The sequence below is a fragment of the Pseudopipra pipra genome, chromosome 7, assembly GCF_036250125.1.
Source record: "Pseudopipra pipra isolate bDixPip1 chromosome 7, bDixPip1.hap1, whole genome shotgun sequence".
Classification (NCBI taxonomy): Eukaryota; Metazoa; Chordata; class Aves; order Passeriformes; family Pipridae; genus Pseudopipra; species Pseudopipra pipra.
This window is the reverse complement of record NC_087555.1, coordinates 22,532,502-22,550,159: the sequence shown is the minus strand read 5'-3', so window position 1 is coordinate 22,550,159 and position 17,658 is coordinate 22,532,502. Positions and strand designations below refer to the sequence as shown.

General features: G+C 37.8%; 1 long non-coding RNA gene across 1 annotated transcript; it reads left to right on the top strand.

The window, feature by feature from the left end:
- Positions 1 to 1,130: 1,130 nt before the first annotated feature.
- Positions 1,131 to 16,853, top strand: LOC135417617 (uncharacterized). The gene is made up of 5 exons (XR_010432140.1): positions 1,131 to 1,336; positions 8,919 to 9,042; positions 12,375 to 12,536; positions 13,785 to 13,853; positions 16,730 to 16,853. It is a non-coding gene; the product is annotated as an uncharacterized LOC135417617 (long non-coding RNA).
- The last annotated feature ends 805 nt before the right edge of the window (positions 16,854 to 17,658 follow it).

Sequence of the window (17,658 nt, the reverse complement as noted above, 5' to 3'; positions counted from 1 at the left end):
GAGTGCTTACACGACGTGGCCAAGCGTGGAGGTTTGCAGTCGGAGAAAGAGGGAAATGAAACCCCCTCAGGTTTGAGAGGTTTGTAACTATCCCCGTGTTTGACGCTTAAAAACCCTTACAGCACTTTGCAGGCGGGAGAGGTGCCTGGTGCGGGGCGTGGGGTGCCTTTGCTGCCGGAGCAGAGGCGAGGGACGCAGCGCTGCCCGCCCGCAGCCTGCCCTCACCTCCCTGGGGCGAGAGCTGCGCTGGCGGAGCCCCGCGGTGCTCCCAAGGCGGGCGCCCTTTCGGGGGAGCAGCCTGCCCCGCTGCGCGGGAGCTGAGCCCCCACTCCTGCAGCACCACGTGCTAGCCGCCCTGGGACGCTGCCCCCTTGAGAGTCACCCACCTGTGGGCTTTAGGAGAGGCGGCAGCCCGGTACCCGCGAGGGCCGAGTCCTCGGGGGGTGGAGATAACAGGTCGGGTTTAGACTCCGCGGTGGGTAAGCGCAGGTGCGGAGTTGTCAGGGGCATTTTGTCCTGTCGCAGTATTGACGGGGGGCACCCGAGCAGCCCAATTGCTTTTCCCCTCCCCCGCCCCCCGAGGTGCGGAGTCCCTGCGCCCCCAGCGCCTCCACCGCCCACATCGCCCGCTTGGGGCCCCGCGGCCACCAACCTGGGGCGGAGGCGCCTGTCCCGCAGTGCCGTCGGGCTCACGGTGCTGCCCCGGGACGCCCCTCGCTGAGAGGGGTCGTGGGGGCAGTGCCCCCTCGGGAGCGCCCCTGGGAGCAGCGCGGGCGGTGTGAGCCCTTCCCCGGCCGCCTTCCCCGAGCAGCAGAGGCCGGGGCGCCGCACGAGTTCCCCCGCGCACCGCCCGCACCTTTCTGCCTCCCGCGGGCTCCGGTTGCCCCTCAGTGCGGCTGTCCCGGGGCTTCCCGCACCCTAAATATATCATGGTACGTTCCTGGCTCTCCTTTCTCGCTCTCGGCCGGCAAAAGCGGCCCCCCTTCCCCCCCGCCGCTGCCGGTTCCGATGCACTGCCCCCCGAGCGGACAAGGGGAGCGGCCCGAGGCACCGCGGCGTTCCCCGCCCGCCTCCCCGCTGCGGCTGCTGCCCGCCGGGGAGTCACCCCGGGCACACCGCTCCTCGGGGAGAGGTCCGCCAGGTCTTGTTTAGCGGGGCTTATCCAGCGGGTCTGGAACAAATACGTAACGTGTGACAGGTCCGAACAAAATTCTTTCCCGTGCCTGAGTGGTTGATGTTATTCCGTAACTTTTTCGACAGGATAATTCCATAACTCTTTCTGCGAGAGAGTGGAAGAGATAAGGGCTGCAGAAGTTAAAAAGACTATTTCCTGTCGGTAGGTAATTTTATTGCTATTATAATTCTTTAGATTATTATTTTTAGAGGTGCACCTGTATATCTGCTAAACATGTGTTTACTGACACGTTAGTGTTTGCATTCACCAAGGACCGAACACAGGGGTTTTGACCCGGTGTGTATAAATTGCAGTACGCTCGGTTTAGTTGAAGCAAACCCCCATGTATGAATTTGTTAGAACAGCAACTAATTGCATGAACTTTATGTGAAGTGTAATTATTATTATTATTCTAAGCATGCTGAACAGGCTTTAAATACAATTATTGTGTAAAATAATTATTCAATTGCCCTTTCTTTGCTTTATTTAATACAATACAAAATTCAGCTCTGATCTGTAGAAAGTATTTTAAAGTTCTTATTGGTAATACTTCCTACGATGTTTCACATTAATACTATAACAAATGTAATACAGTGATTTACGCTCTGCAGATTTTGCACGAGTACGCTATGCATATTTGATGACACATTGCATATTTTAACAAGGTTTTTAATGACTGATTGAAATGTTTGCTAAGATATTTTTTAAGAGCTGGAGGAGAAATGGTTGTGGAAAATGTGTGTAATAGAATAGTGATAAGGATGGGAGGGTTTTGATTGACAGTATGAGGAAGCAGATGGATGACTAGGTAGGTCAGAGGTAAAGATGCCTTTGACAGCTTTTTAAGTTCCTTTGGCCATTTTGGTCCAATGAATCATGCAAAACATGTGTACATTACCAAACTGATGTCTCTGCATCGTTTACTGTTGGAATCCTCATCTTTTCAAACCCACCCTAACCTTCTTTCATCACCACTTGACGTGCTATGTCTAAACTAGATTGCAAGATCCTAAGAAGGCAAGAATCTGTCTTGTATTACTTGTCAGGAAAAAAAAAAAAGGAAAAAGAAAAAAATTAGGAAAAAACCCCCACGTAAACCTATGGAGCTAGAAGAACAACCACGACAGATTGGCAGAATAGGCGTAAGGTGGGACACGTTCTTCTTAATTTTTGCTGTCTGGTCATCACTCCCCTCCCCTAGGTAGTGTTCAAGGGAGATACGGTGAACAATGATTTTTCTTTTTTTATTCCCCCAAATGGCATAAATCTGAATTTTCATAAGTCTGATAAGAGACCTAATTGCATAATTTTCCTTACAACATTATGCAGTGAGTGCTGTTGCTATAGTTAAAATGGTTTTCTACGCAGTGTGTTTTTTCAGGTGCTTTGCATGTCCCTCCCAAATTACTTTGTCAACTGGAAAGGCTCTGATTTATCCCTGTAAAAGGTTACTGTTTTTGGAAATCTTATTTAAATTGCATAGAACAATTTTAAAATTGCCGTGATACAAAAAAAGAATGTGTGTATTGGAAAAAGCAGGAAAAAAAAAGGATTTTGCATGAATGTATGCTTTCCAGGTACTGTTTCTGTGCAGAATGGACACAAGTTCTGATTTTAAGTATTAAAACTTGTCATGAATGTGGTTTCTAGTGGGGAATGTGTCACTTGCTAAGATACAGGGGCAAAGTCAAAGAAAAAAAATATTGAAACAGCAGAGTGATAAGTAGATGGAAGGCAGCAGACTGTTTGCGTTCAGTACCCAGTTCTTTCCAGATAGTATATTTGTGGTAGGTCTAGAGAGCCGCACAGCTTAGTGATAACATTTCATGCTTTTATCAGAATGCATATTAATCTGGAAATGCAAACAAAAGCACTGCTTATTTCAGACTGTCGTCCGTTGAAAGCCGCCCATTTGTTCAAATATATATATCTGAAAAAAACAGTTCTTGGTTGAAATATATATATATTTATATATAAATCTTGACTTTTTGAGCATATGTAACATTTTCCTTCTTAGATGTAGAATAATTATGAATCCATTAGGATCCAAGGCTGTCATTACTGATTAGATATAACTTTTTACCTTATAAAATATATTACACAATAAAATCTGTGATGTTTTATTCCTGCTATCATTGCTATTTGTCATAGTTGGAGTGTTTCTAATGCGAAGGGGCTGATGTGGGTATGAATGATCTTGTTGGTTTTAAGTTGACTTTTTAGGTTAATTTTTTTTTTTTTTTAACTGGAGGCAAAATGGATGAAAACTTCAGGTACCTTGCTTCTGTGTAAAACTATCTATACTATTAGATTGATATGAAGCTTTAAATAAGAAACAGTTGGTAATGATTTTGAATCTGTTTTAAGAGACATTTTAGGTAAAATGTTGATAGCTTGTAAATGTGTATTTCTGCCTTAGTCTCTGATCGTGCATACAAGTTCATATGTGTGAACAACATAAAGTAAGAGGTCAGTCCTACAAAGACTATTCACTTGTCTAAAAATTCACAGACATAAATGTTTTCAGGATCAAGGCCTTTTTCAATAATTGTGATATTCCTGTACCTTGAAGTGACTGACTGATTTAGGATACACTGAATAATTTGATTTTTTTTTTTAATACAGCAGAAACATTGCATTGATGAGTTACCAAAGCACATCATCCAAGCTCCTATTTCAGTCATTTGAAGTATAATGTTTTGGCTTGCTTGGGTAATTTTTTTTTTTTTTTAACTGACAGTATTGACACATAATTTAAACTTTCTGAAAGTCACATCTTAATTTCTGTGGGCCATGCTAAGGAATTAATTTTTGTAAGTAAGTTTCTTTCTTCAATTATATTTAGTTACATGTTGGTTGCTTTTGTTTATCCAGAAAGCAGATAATGGTCTGGGACTGAAGGGTGAGAGAGCAACACCGATATTTTGCGTTGAGAGAAATTTTATGCTGCTGAAAGGTGTCCTAGTTTAGATGAAGACACCTACCCACCGAGAATTAAATTGAAATCATAAATTTAAGTTAACAAATGTTTTTAGTGATTGATCAACACCCTGATTACAGCTTATTGACCTTTGTGAAAATGTTTGCTGAAGGGGAGGCTTTTTTCTGTGGAGTTGATTACAACTAGACTGTCACATTTACATCTTCCATAGACCTCCTACTGGAGACATCGTGGAAATACGGTGGCTGCTCTCTGGCCCTGGGCAAAGTTGGGGTTCACCTCACATTGTCTGAGAATTCCAGTAGAGGGCCTGGCAGGAGCACCTCCTCTCTTGCCTCTTGCTCTGTGATCAGTACCTACATGTTACTAAATGAGACCTGTGGTGGAGTAACACAGAGAAACAACCGCTCCTCACACTATATCCCCTCTCAGCAAACCCTTGAGGCATCTCCCCTCTCCCTGCATTCCCCCACTGTGTTTCTAAAATGTGAGGGGTTTGTACATAGGTATTATTTTAAGCTTGTGTAAGCTCCCTCCTGCTAGCTCAGTTTACTCTTGCATTAGGAGAAGGGAACATTTAATTTGAATTATATGCAAGATATTGAAGAAGAGGTAAAGGGTTTTGCATTCTGTGGTCAGTTCCTGACTTTACTACGGAACCCACAGTGTATAAGTGATGAGGGGCAAGGGCATTTTTCAAAAATCTCTAAGTGGTTTAGTCACCCATGTCTAGAAATAATGAAAATCTCACTGAAAAATCTCCAGTGGTTCTAAAATGCCTGTGGTTCTAAATGACTTTCACAGTTTTTACAGTTTTATTCTTGGGCACGTTATCAAGCAGTTATTTCAGATACGCATTGAGGAGTGGCATTTGTTGCAGAGTAAGGTCAGAATAGCATGGATTAAATCCTCAGCTGGTTTATAGTTATGTCATTTCATGGGCTTCAGTGGTTCAATACTGCTTTGTATTGAAACAATCTGATTGTCTCCTCTTGTGGTTTAGATACTATCCAAAGCAGGTGCTGTTTGATGAAATGAATAGGACCAAATAATAATTCAATATACATATTTGTTTCTCCTGCATTAAAATAATTATGAAAACATCAACTCATATCTTACTGTACTTACATTTTTGTTTCTCTCTGTTTAGATTGTAAAATAATTGAAGCTTAATTTCTTCTTGTTGTTGTTTTCAATGATTAAATTGTCTTAATAATTGAATCAAAAGCAGTTTTCTTGGTGTATGTTATACAAGAATTTGCCACTTTTTAGGGGCAATATTTAGGCCAACAATATTCTTTCAACATAAAAAATTGTTCCAAAATTGAAAGGAAAGAAGTTAACCAGATATTTTCAGTTCTTCTTATAAGTGTCTGGTATTTTGTAATGCCCAAATCCTTTTTATCTTCTTTGAAGTCTTGTCTAATGTAGCTCTTTTTTTCTTTGTGTTAAATATCATAAAACCACTCTGGTGTTAACATTCAGTATTGTATTTTTAAATATTTCAGTGTTTCAGTTATTGTATTTCCATATATTGTTCACTTATAACTTATCTCTGATCATTTATATAAATGAAAATTATTTTAAAATTGTGTTTGTTTTTTTTAAATAGCAAACAGATTCATTTGTATAAGCAGATGTTGGTTAAAGTAATATGAAGTGTAATGGCAGAAATAAAATATGGGCCTATAAAAATTAACATAAAACTTATTTTTACAACATGTGGATGTAAGATTTCTTCAGGACTATATTGTCCCAAAGGCCATTTAGTCAGATGTAACCTGGAAGGCCAGACCCCACAGTAGTCCATTACCAGTGTATGCTTATTTTCCAAATACATTGTAACTGACGAAACAACACAAATAATTGTCCTGTAGCAGTGTAATGTTTAGCATATATGTGCACATAAGTCATTGCCAGATCACTTTAGCAGTGCTTTCAGTTGTGGGTTTTGGGGTGTTTTTTTTCCCTTTGGTAATTAAAATGCAGTTGTGCCACTGTGGTCACGTTTTCCAGTTATAGAGGGAAAAGGGCAATGCTTGTGCTAAATACACAATGTGCTAAACAGTAACTATATTTAATTTTGAATTTGTTTTTATATTTACAGTTGCCTCAGGATAAGGATCTAGGAGATTTCAAGTGTAGTTCTGTGTACTCGACCCTTTTCACGAGGGTTGTTTTCCTGTTAGTTCAGCTTTTGGATCCATCACTTGGATGGTGATAGTGCTATTGCATGGGAAAGGCTGCCAGGCTGGTGGGTTCAAGGGCAGGACAGCAGGAAGCTGGTGATCTCTTTCAGACAGGTATGAGATGGGCTTATCTACGACCCAAAACCTGCCCTCCAGGTGTTTAGGATCACGCATGAAATCGCTGAATTCCGGGGTGATGAAGCAGCAGAGCTCTAATCTGATGAACATACACCGGTAGTCCCCAGGCAGCCTCTGATCTCTTCCCCTGGTAGATCTCCAAAGCTTTCCGTGAGTTCCAGCCCCTGCCCTTCTCTCCACCAACCTTTTCCTTACTGAGAGGCACTTCACTGGTTCTTCCACGTCTTGTTCCATTTAGAGCTTGAGCATGCAGACAAGGGTTTTCTCCTTTAACTCCTTCTGTGGAGGATGCTAAACAAGGAAAGCCTTGCTCAGTATTAATGAAAAGGATGAGATCCATGGAAGGCTGCTTCCTTTTGTACCCAGACTTTTAAATTTACATTTACTCAAAATTTCTTGTGATTGTAAAGGGTTTAATTCACATAAAACATTTAATATGACACATTTTATAAGAATCTACAATGTAAACATTTTTAGCATTTGGAGTTGTCTAACCAGGGTGTCCATTTCTAAGGTTTTTCTTCAACAGCATGTAACAGGTGAACTCTTGGATTTATGGGTGTTGCATCATAATTTACGGAGCCTCTGCTGATCTAACTTTGATTCTTCATAGCCTTTTAAATTAAAAAAAAGTTAGAATTTTAACACCATTTTCAAAAAGATTAAGGGCCAGAGGATATCTTAAAATAACGCACTTAAAATTTATTATTTTATAAAGATTTGATTCCAATCTGTAATTGCAAGAACAAGTATGTCATGTCTAGCCAATACAGATTTAATCTATAGGATTAAATATTGTCTCAAAGAATATTATTTCTCAGTAATAGGAGAACATTCTAGAACTAATATCCATATTTTCTGGGTTACATATACATATTGTTTTGTCTGAGAAATACTGAGTGTTATGCTTTTTTTTTTTTCTTTCATTATTATTTTTTTCCCCATAGAAAAGTAGCCAGTATAATGCAGCTTTATCTTCTGTATTTTCCCACATCTTGGTGTCCTTCTATTTTTCATCAGACATTTAGGAGCAACTCAGCTAGTGCTTTTAATCTATGCCATCACATTTTTCTTCCTTTTTATTTTGTTTAAGATGAGATCATTATTATATTTGCAATATCCTTTGCAAAGTTTCATCTTGTGTTACAATGCCTGCAATGACAAACCACAGCTAGTCTGAGACTGGGAATATTTTTCTTGAGCGTCTCCGCCATCAGTCTGTGGTGTGTGTATGTCAGTTTTACCAAAAGCTTGGATAGGGTATCAGCTGTCACTGAATCTTGTGTAGATTTATATTCTAGCTGTAAACCTCACAACTGTGTGAAGACTAGCCTCTGCAATCTAGGCGATGAATCTTCGAAATTCTTCCTCGCGGCTGTTAGTGGTGGCTTTGTTTCTGACAGCTTCTAATTTTCTGTACATAATAAAATCAATTATTTTGCATGTATATGCTAAAGCTAGAGGCTGTTTTTTGACTGTGCATGCTACAATTAGTTATGTAAATAGCAGCATATGCTACAAGTTTCCAGTGCTCACCCTGTCTTTACAGAAGTGTTGGCTCAGGCTCTGCTTCGAAGTTAGTTGGCAGAGGTGTTTGGTGCTCCATGGCTCAGGCTTTGAAGACATTTCTTTCTTCAGCAGCTCCCTCTCACGTTTAGTGCTTCAATCTATAGTACCCGTGTGTACACTAAAGGCAATACAGGCTTTGAATGCACTAGGGATTTTGGTAGTCAGACTTCTAAGCGTCCCCATATTTTTTTTTTTTTGATTCATAATAGAGGTAATTGTAGGTGTGCTATTGAACACCTTCTATCTGTGCACATCAGTAAATTTTCCCCATATCCCACTTAGGCTATTTCTTCAATTTTAAACTTATATTTCTCCCTAATGGTTTCCAAACCAGATCTTTCCAGAGATTTCTGAGTATTTAATTAATTTACACTATCATTTATTCTCACATGAAACCCTTATTACTGTCAATCTCTTCAATATTATCAAATATTTCTATGTATTTTTGCAAAATATTTCTGATGAAGAGTATAATCCTCAAGGTAGGTTGCTCTCTACAACTACATGAAAGGAGGTTGTAGTAGCAAGGCTGGGGTTAGTTCCTTCCACCATGTCCCAAGCGAAAGGATGAGAGGAAATGGCCTTAAGTTGTGCTGGGGGAGGTTCAGATTAGATATTAATGAAAAAAAAAATCACTGAAAGACTGGTTAGGCATTGAATAAGTTGCCCAGGGAGGTGATTGGAGCTGTTTCTGGAAATGTCCAAGAGGAGTCTGGGTGTGGCACTTTGGGATATTGTTGAGGGGTGATTATGGTGGCGCTGCATGAATGGTTGGAGTAGATGATCTTGAAGGTCTCTTCTAACCTTGATGACTCTGTGATTCTGTAAAGGAGCAAATTCCAAGTGTATTTTAAAAGCATTTTAAAAGTCCTCACATCCAATTGGTTTGTTTTTCATCTTTCCCTAGAAGATTCTGCTGGAGCCCTGATCAAGCACCCAGTATGGAGCAGCTTTTGACACTTTGCTTTTCAGCAGGACTTCTGAATCTTAAATCACAGACTTTGATAGTCTGAGTCAGAGAAACCAGACAGGTTTGTTAAAGCTTATTATCTGTTGCTTTTCTGCTTGTTCCCTGTATAGGGACGATATTATTTAAAGATAATTTTGGTTAAGAGTTTTTTATGTTGTGGCACCTGCTAATAGAGGATATTTGTTGGATATGCAAGCTCCTCCAGAATTCATTAATGAAGTTAACTTATCTTTTAAGTTAGTTCCGTGCTAATGTCCTAGAGAATCATGTATTTTTTGTATTTATATGATAACACCTTACTGCTGAGGGCATATGATAGTAAAGCCACAATGTAATAGTAAACAGAAGCTTCATGACTGGTGACAGACTGAATTTAGATACTGTGAAAAGCCTCCGAAAAAAATAATTCAGACAAAACTTATGCGAGAAGCCAAGACCTCATTGTGTGCATTGACCAAAGAATTCCTTAGATAACTTGAAGACTAGTTGATATGCTCATACCTAATTCTAAGACAGCAAAATAATAAAGTTATTTTTTTTTAAAAAAAGGAGCTGGCACAGTCTGAAAGGTGAGAAAGGAAATCCTATAGCACAGTGTAATTGATGTGCTTGGTCGGTAGAAACAGAATTACAAAAGCAGAGATGAATCATAGGTAGTACAAGCAACAGTCTTCCATCAAAATCCTTCATCTGTTCTCTTCTACCAGGATAATTAACAAGTCATTACAAGCATGTGACCTTTTATTTTAAGGAAGGACAAGGGTTACTCCTTGAGCTTGGAGATTTTAATTCCTGCATATGGCTAAACAGTGCATGCATTACTCTTTTCTTTGGATACAAGGGTTTGTTAGCACACACCTTCTGCTTTGTCATATATAGATTATCCACATCTTCATATTTCTGAATGTGTAGGGTGGCTCTTGAAAGAGTAAATTCCAGTGACAAACTGAGCTGTTGGTCTAACAGCAGCTACTTTAGAATCACAGGATCAGAAAATATCCTCAGTTGGAGGGGACCCACAAATCCTGGACAACCCCAAAAATCACAGCATTTAACTAAGACGTTGGTAACTATACTTCTTAAAATTACTTTTTTAGCGCTTTTTCAACTTAAATTTGTCTTTTAAAACCTATACCATTAAACATGGGTAACACCTATACCTATGTAAATACTTAGAAACCAACTATAATTATGCTAATCATATTATTGATAAGGTGAATGATAAATATAGAAGTCAGTACATTAATTTGGCCTGATTAATGGCTTAAAATGCTGCTTTTGTAAGTATTTTTTTTCTTTGAAAGTAAATCTATTCTCCAAATGTATTTAAAATGTTAATAAACTATTAAATGAACAAGTAACACTATATTCAACATTTTTACACCATTTCTACAGTGGGTAAAATTGTAGTATAAAGTTGGTGTATACTCGATAACAATTTACATGTTTATTTTACCATCTGGTAAATGTGTAAACGATATTTTGAGAAGCACATTTCAAATTCACTTTAACAACTTATCCCCGACAATATGTATCCTATCTCATGTACTGACTGGAAGGATTTTGAAAACCTCTCAGAGAGAAATACAGTAACAAAACATTTTATTTTTTTCAGTGATGAGTAAGATCAAGCTTAGCATCAAGTTGGAGGTCTTTCAATATTTAGGAAGGATTTTGGTGCATTACTGGTGTCAAAAAGAGATTTCAGACTATTTTACACACTACAGTATAAAGATATCATATCATCTCCCCTAAAGAAACCATAGGGTGCATAGGTAGTAATAACAAAACAAATACAGTTTGCTATGTTGTTGTATAACTGTATTGTATTCTTTCCAGGGGGTTTGAATTTGCTATCTCTTGTGTCTAAATATGGGAAGCTCATTATTAGAAGTGTTACAGTGAACCCCAAGTGGATTGCTTTTCTCATGTACTTTAACAGCACTTTGACACTGCAGCCTTCTGCCTTTTTATTTTAGTCTTCTGTTTATTGGTCTCTCTGGATTAAATTGCAAGCACTTTCTTAAATACACCAAACTAGAGAATATTCTGTTGTAGCTCAGCTTTTATTCACCCCTTCCTAGCTTTTACTAATCTTAACTGAAAAAAACCCCAAACCACAACCAACAAGAAACCCCAAACACCATAAAACCCCACTAAGAACCTACAACCGAAAAAGACTTCCTTTTCTCCTTCCCCAACCCCCCAAAAACTTAAAAAAAACTGCCCTGAAAGCAAGTCTGCCTGGAGAACACCTCCACACTAATGACCATCTGGCCAATCTGCAAATGAGATTTGAGAGCAGATTTCAAATGTAGGCACCAGCTAGTCTGTGCCTTGCATTAGTCCATTAGTATTTAAGAGACTTGAACGCATTTAGGCAACTAGAGAGCAGGCAGGTACCTTAACTTTTGGAAATCCCATCAGAGATTGTTCCTTCCAGGGTCTAAATGCCCTTGACCTGGTACCTGATAAGCAATGCTCCTTTAGAGTTTGTGGCAGCCAGCTTTGCTTGACTATATACTTTATAATGGGCAATAGTCTTCAAACACTTTTGAAAATGTGTTGTTGAAAAAACCTGTAGAGGACTATTTGTATAAATTCTAATTAACTTCTCTACCAAACTTAATGGATTACAACATTCATTTCTCTTTATTTATGTGCTACTGCATCATGTGGGGAGAAAACCCTGATCAGTATAGAGTCAAATCCAGTCCTAGTCTTAAGTAAGCAGAGAAACCTTTGAGCTGCTTTGATTTTATGTATGCTTCTAAGATCAGTTTTTAGCCCAATAATAATAACAAACCCAGGCTATCATTAAACAGCAACTTTAAGCTTTGTATACATAAATTGTATACAAAAATACATAAATTTGTATTTTTGCAGGTTAATTAAGCCCACTGAATTTAACATTACTGTTTTGTTTCATTTGGTATTAAATATATTTAACTAATGAATTTCAAGTTTAGCAGTTACTTTTTCTTTTTGCTTACAGAGATTAGGCAGGACCTTTCCTATTTGTAAATGATCACAATCAAAGATAATATAACTCTTATCAGATTGTTAAAGAAATATTTTCACTTTTCACCTGTCTTCCTTTTGCTGGCTTCTTGTTTTGTCTCAGCTCTGAGAAAAGTGCTGTCAACCTTATGTAAACAATAATTTATTATTGTGTTTTCAACAATAAAAAAACAGACCCAGAAACTCTTTCAGCAAAAGAGCAGTGGTTGTTAAGGATGCCTGCTGTTACAAAAGATCTTCGTTCAGGACCTAATTAGTTTATAGGTGAAGTCCTGATTGAGAGCACCTGCGAACATGCAGAACTGGATCTGAGTTTTGTAAGACCAACAACCATTTAAAATATGTACAATATGAATTTGTCCTTCCCCTTAGATTGGCTGCTGGTGTCTATATTGCAGAAGCTGATGTTTACAAAATCACTCAGAGGCTTAAAAATGGTATTTAACCGGAATCACCTGGAAAAAATGTGCAACACTTGGAAAATCTACTTGATAGAGACCTGGAGGGGCATCCTGAAATGATACAGGTTTGAAGGTACGCAGTAAATAGACAAAGCCTTGAATACTGGCTAATATTGTTTTTATTGTTTCGCATTAGAATTTTATTATAGCAATTTTGTAAATGGAAAACAGTTTACTCTGTAGCTATTTACTGTCAAACATGGTGCTTGCAATCAGGAGTGCCAATACCAGCAAGGAATCTGCCCCTTACCCCATTATCACACATGCATTTCAAGAATAAGGTTTATTGCTTGCAAAATGTAAGCTGTTTCCCTTTAAGTGAAAAATATCCAAGCCCACTTAAGAAAGATTAAAAAGAAATGACCTTTTAAAAAAGTGAGTTAAAATTATATATTTAGTTCTTGTATTGTTAATAATTGGTGTTCATTTGCCTCAGAAAATCCCCCCCTCCCATGCTATTTTTTGTGTCTGCTTATTTCCAAAAATTGCAAATATCAAACTATGTATTCAGTGTTCTAACTTTTTTAATTACAAACTTAAAATTAAATGCGACATTTTATAGATTTTGATATTGACTAAAATGGACCTTTTAAAGTGACATAAATACATAAATTGAGATTGATAAATTTATTTCAGACTACCATATGGGAAGGCTGATTACAAGGGCATGTGGAGCACAAAGCCAATTAAAGATATTCTTACTTCTTACTGTGGACCATTGCTGCCTTCCCCATGTTCCTTGGAAGCTAAACTGAATAGCATTTACAAAAAATATTAAGCTAAGGATATCATCATAAATTCTCCCTTTATGTAGTCTATTGACAGTCAGATTTGCATCAAAGAACATGACACCAGTGACTTGCTGGCAGCTTAAGTAATTGGGGAAAAAAGTGGTTATTCATATGGAAACAGGAGTTGGCTCATTACAGCCAATCACCTGAATAGCAAATGGTATGGTTGCCAATAGATGGAGAAAAAGGCAAGTCTAGTGGAAAATAGGAGCATTTAAAGGCCAAGAAAAGACATATGGTCTGTCTATGCTTGCCTTATACGCCTGGAAATTATAAATTAAGCTACAATATAGCCCACCACCTTAATGTGAAGGTTTTCCCTTTTTTCCCATCTTAATCTTGAGAAATTTAACAGACTTGGCTTGTAACATTGACTGGCTCTTGTGTCAGAATTTAAGTTCTATATAAAAATACTAGCTGAATTGATTGTCATATAGTATTTAATTCTGTTATGGCCATAAAGGATGTACTTTTGAAAAAAACTCTCTTTCATAGCAATTGCAGATGTGAATCTTTTCTGTCCTTTACAGATGTCCATATTTCCAGGAGAGTAGGAAAGAGAAAAAAGTGAACAGTTCTTGGCAGCTACTTTTTATAAGGTAACACTGTGAAGGTGACAGAAAATTCGTCTTCAGGAACCACAAATACTTTAATGGCTATCTCTCTCATTTATTGTTAGTTGTAGTTATAATTTTAATTTGTTGTTCTAATGCCCTTTAAGATACACTGTATTATTCCTACAATGAAATAGGAATCCAAGTCCACGTTCAAATAACATTTTGGCTTATTGAGGTGGCCACCTGACCACTTTTCTGGTAAAGCACTAGTAAAAGTTGAGAATACTAATTCTTTTTAAATGTGCTAGTATAGACTTATTTCACTTGAGACTTCTAGTTCTTGAACATCTGAGGGCAGTTTTAGTTATAAAGATTCTATGGGGCCTCAAGACTGTGAAGGCTTTTTTCTTTAGTTTCTGTTTGTTTGTTTTTTTAATAGATTTCTTATTCTAAACCACCCCACAACATATCATCATGTGGTGAACTGATGCTGAATTCTGCCCTTTTTAAATGCCATGCTCTGAAACTCTGATGGTTCCTCCTTTTCACTTAAAAATAGTGATAAAATAACAAAGACAGGACCCTGACACAAGCTTCCTGGCCCTTATTTCTCTACTTTATGTACTAGAAAGAATTACTAAAATTATTTCTGGTTTTCATTCATGGACTCTGAAAATACTGCATATTTTTACATATTCCAAAATTTCTCTGATTGTGGCTGAAAAAAATACAAACCTCTTTTTATCCTGTAGGTAATTTCTGCCTTCATTTTATGCTATAGGAACAATGAAGCTTAAAATTTTGTTTTGAACAAACTTTAGATTTAATTGAGGAACAGTGCACAACAAAATGGTGTATTATAACTAAAACACATCTAAAGTTTGACATGTGATATATGTTGGGAAAACCATGGAATTTAGAGCTGCATAAAAATATATATAAGCTTCTCTGAAGTAATTGCATCTATAGAATTTCTAACTGGGTCCAGTGACATAGTACAATTGCAGTTCTTAGCCTACCCTTGCCAGTGCTGAGTTCTTTCAGAAGAACCCTTGTTCTCCTCTTTCCTCCTGTTTCTTCACGGGTGAGTGACCTCCTGGTTTCATTTCCCTCTTTCATTCCAGCACAGGCACAATCAAATCATTCCAACTGGTGACCCTCCTGACAAGCAATTGCAGAAATGAAGTTATTTTATCCACTTTGAATCTGACACATGTCCCACAGGGTTATTTTGGGATTTCTGAGGTGCAGGGCAGAATAAATTTTTGCACAGTTCTAAAATGCTGTGAAGAAAACTTCTTAGGAAAATATTGCATTATTCTGGGATCATCCTGCACTTAGAGTAGTACAAATTTTTGTTTCAAGAAGTTCCATCTTCATGATCTTTTTCATTCAGATTAACAAATCACCCCACAACTCTTCAATGAACCCTTATGAGGTAAGAACAGACGAGGTAACAAGAGCCTTTCCCCACTAGTGTACACTGACATCACTCTTTTACTGTAGCTCCAATTAATGGTAGTAGAAGTTACATTTGTAAATTCCCCCACGCATTAATGAGTGAACAGACCCCCTCTGTTTAGTTAACCATCTTCCAGTTACCTGGCACTTTCCCCATCCCTTGTGAGATCTCAAATATTTAATTAAAGCCTTTTTTTTTTTTTCCCTTTTTCTTTTTTTTTCTCCCCCCACTCTCCTTCATTCAGTTTGTTGAGTTGTAATTCTTGTTGGCCTGATGCCTTGGCAACATTCAGCACTTCTAATTGCCTGTATAGTCTGGCCTAGTCATGGAGCCTTTTAACTTTCATTCAGGCTTCCAGCAGTATCAGCCTCACTGGTCACAAGCTTCCCACTCAGGTTCCTTTCACAGCCCTTTTGCTGATTACTTGTTATGTATTTAAAGAGCTCCATACTGTTTATTTCATTTCCTGTTTGAGATAGTCTGTTTGCTTAATTTTTTTTCTATGCTAATTTAATTTAAAACATATAAGGCTGTCTTCCTGGTCAAACAAGCCAGAATTTTGCATCCATATGTTACATTAAATAATAATAATACAACAAATAATAGTCAATGCTTTCTACTTCTATAATATCTACTATTCAATGATCTCAATAGCATTCTTATTTTACAAGTGGTAAAATAGTGTCAAGAGACATGAACTACTTGTTAAACAATATGTATGACATCTGTTACAGAGCCAGACATAGGACTGAATAGTTGGGTTTTCATTAATAGCAGTTAGTCTAATAATTGCAATATGCTATAGGAATTATTAGGTTAAAACATGCTTCAATGGAGTGGGCTTTACCCTGATAAAGATATGTATTGTAGAGAGTTTTTTTCTCAGAATATCACTTTTATTGTCACATAAGGCATAGAATGGACAGGAGAATCCAATGAATATTTGTATGGACTCTGTAAAGGTTAGTAACCCATGTAATTATAATTAATGTTGCTTTTAGAGACATTATTATTAATCACAAATATCCCGGTGCATTTTTGTATCTTTTTTTTTTTTCTGTGTGAAGACCTAGCATTCCCTCTTCCCTAGATTTCAGCAAACCTCTGGCTTACTATGGCTACAATAACTTATGTCTTTGCAGAGATAATACGCTAATGCTCGTTTGTGTCTGTGCAGAGGTAGCATGCAGATGTTATGTCTTATGATAATATTATCTGAATGTGTCCTTTTTCAATGTAAAACAGCACACAAAGGTCAGTTGAAAATGGCCACTATAATTTTCAGTTTTTAAGGTTGCTTGTGCCCAGCAGCTAATCATGGCTCTGTGCTGTGAGGGCTACCAGCAGTCAATAGATGATCTTTAATGCCTGTACTTGGCTTTCAGAATGTGAATGCTTATATTCATTATTATTACACATTTAAAGGAAGATATTGCATATGTGTGTTCTTCCCAAGGTCAGACAACAGAATGCAAAGGTAAAGAAGAACCAACACGATTGTATCTGTAGCATGTGTGATGAAGGCCAAGCAAGAAAAGAGAAGGAACACTCCTTGCTGGCTGGGGAAGTTCCCTAACATGGTGGTAAGAATGGTGAAATGATCTTTTGTAGTTTTCAGGAGTAAAATTAGATTAATGTCTGTGGTGATATGAAGATTACTAGGGACTCCATAGAAATAACAAGGTGGACTGGAAAGCTAACAGCTGAGGTATGTGGAAGTAAAAATTGTTATAGAATATCCTTGAAAAAAAAAAATCTTAAAATGGAATCCGGTTGTTTCCCTCAAACTGTGATCATGTCTGAAAAGTAGCAATACAAAACAAATACAGGATTTAATTTGTAAAACAAATGTGTGCTCAACTATTTTTACATTTCTCCTTGTTTGACCAGTGTGTATTCTGAGCTCCGCGTTAAGCATAACTTGATGCCCATAGCTGCATTTGGGCTTCTTTTCGGTAAGGACTGTGTGGGCTTTTGAACAATAGTCTGCCAAGCAATATATTATGAATCCTAATTGTTTTAGAAAACAGTTGTTCTTTTTCTTCAGCAAATACTGTTGTACCCACATTATTAACATAGATATGTATAGTCGCTTTGAAAATCATTCTCGGTTTGAAGAATTCTAATGCTTCATACAGTGATTATGCAAAAGTCTCATGTATAAGCAATACCGATGTTACTGGAAGCGCCTCTTACAGAGTCCAAATATAGCAGATCAAATCAAAACTGTGCTACATCTTAAGCAACTGTTGACCCATTTCCATATCAAATTGGTTTCTGTCATAGAAGACTTTGCTTTTTCTTATAGAGATATTTACTTGTGCTGCTCTAGCTCAAGTATAGTAACAGCAAATTTAATTCTAAGGTCATTTAATAATCAGTCAA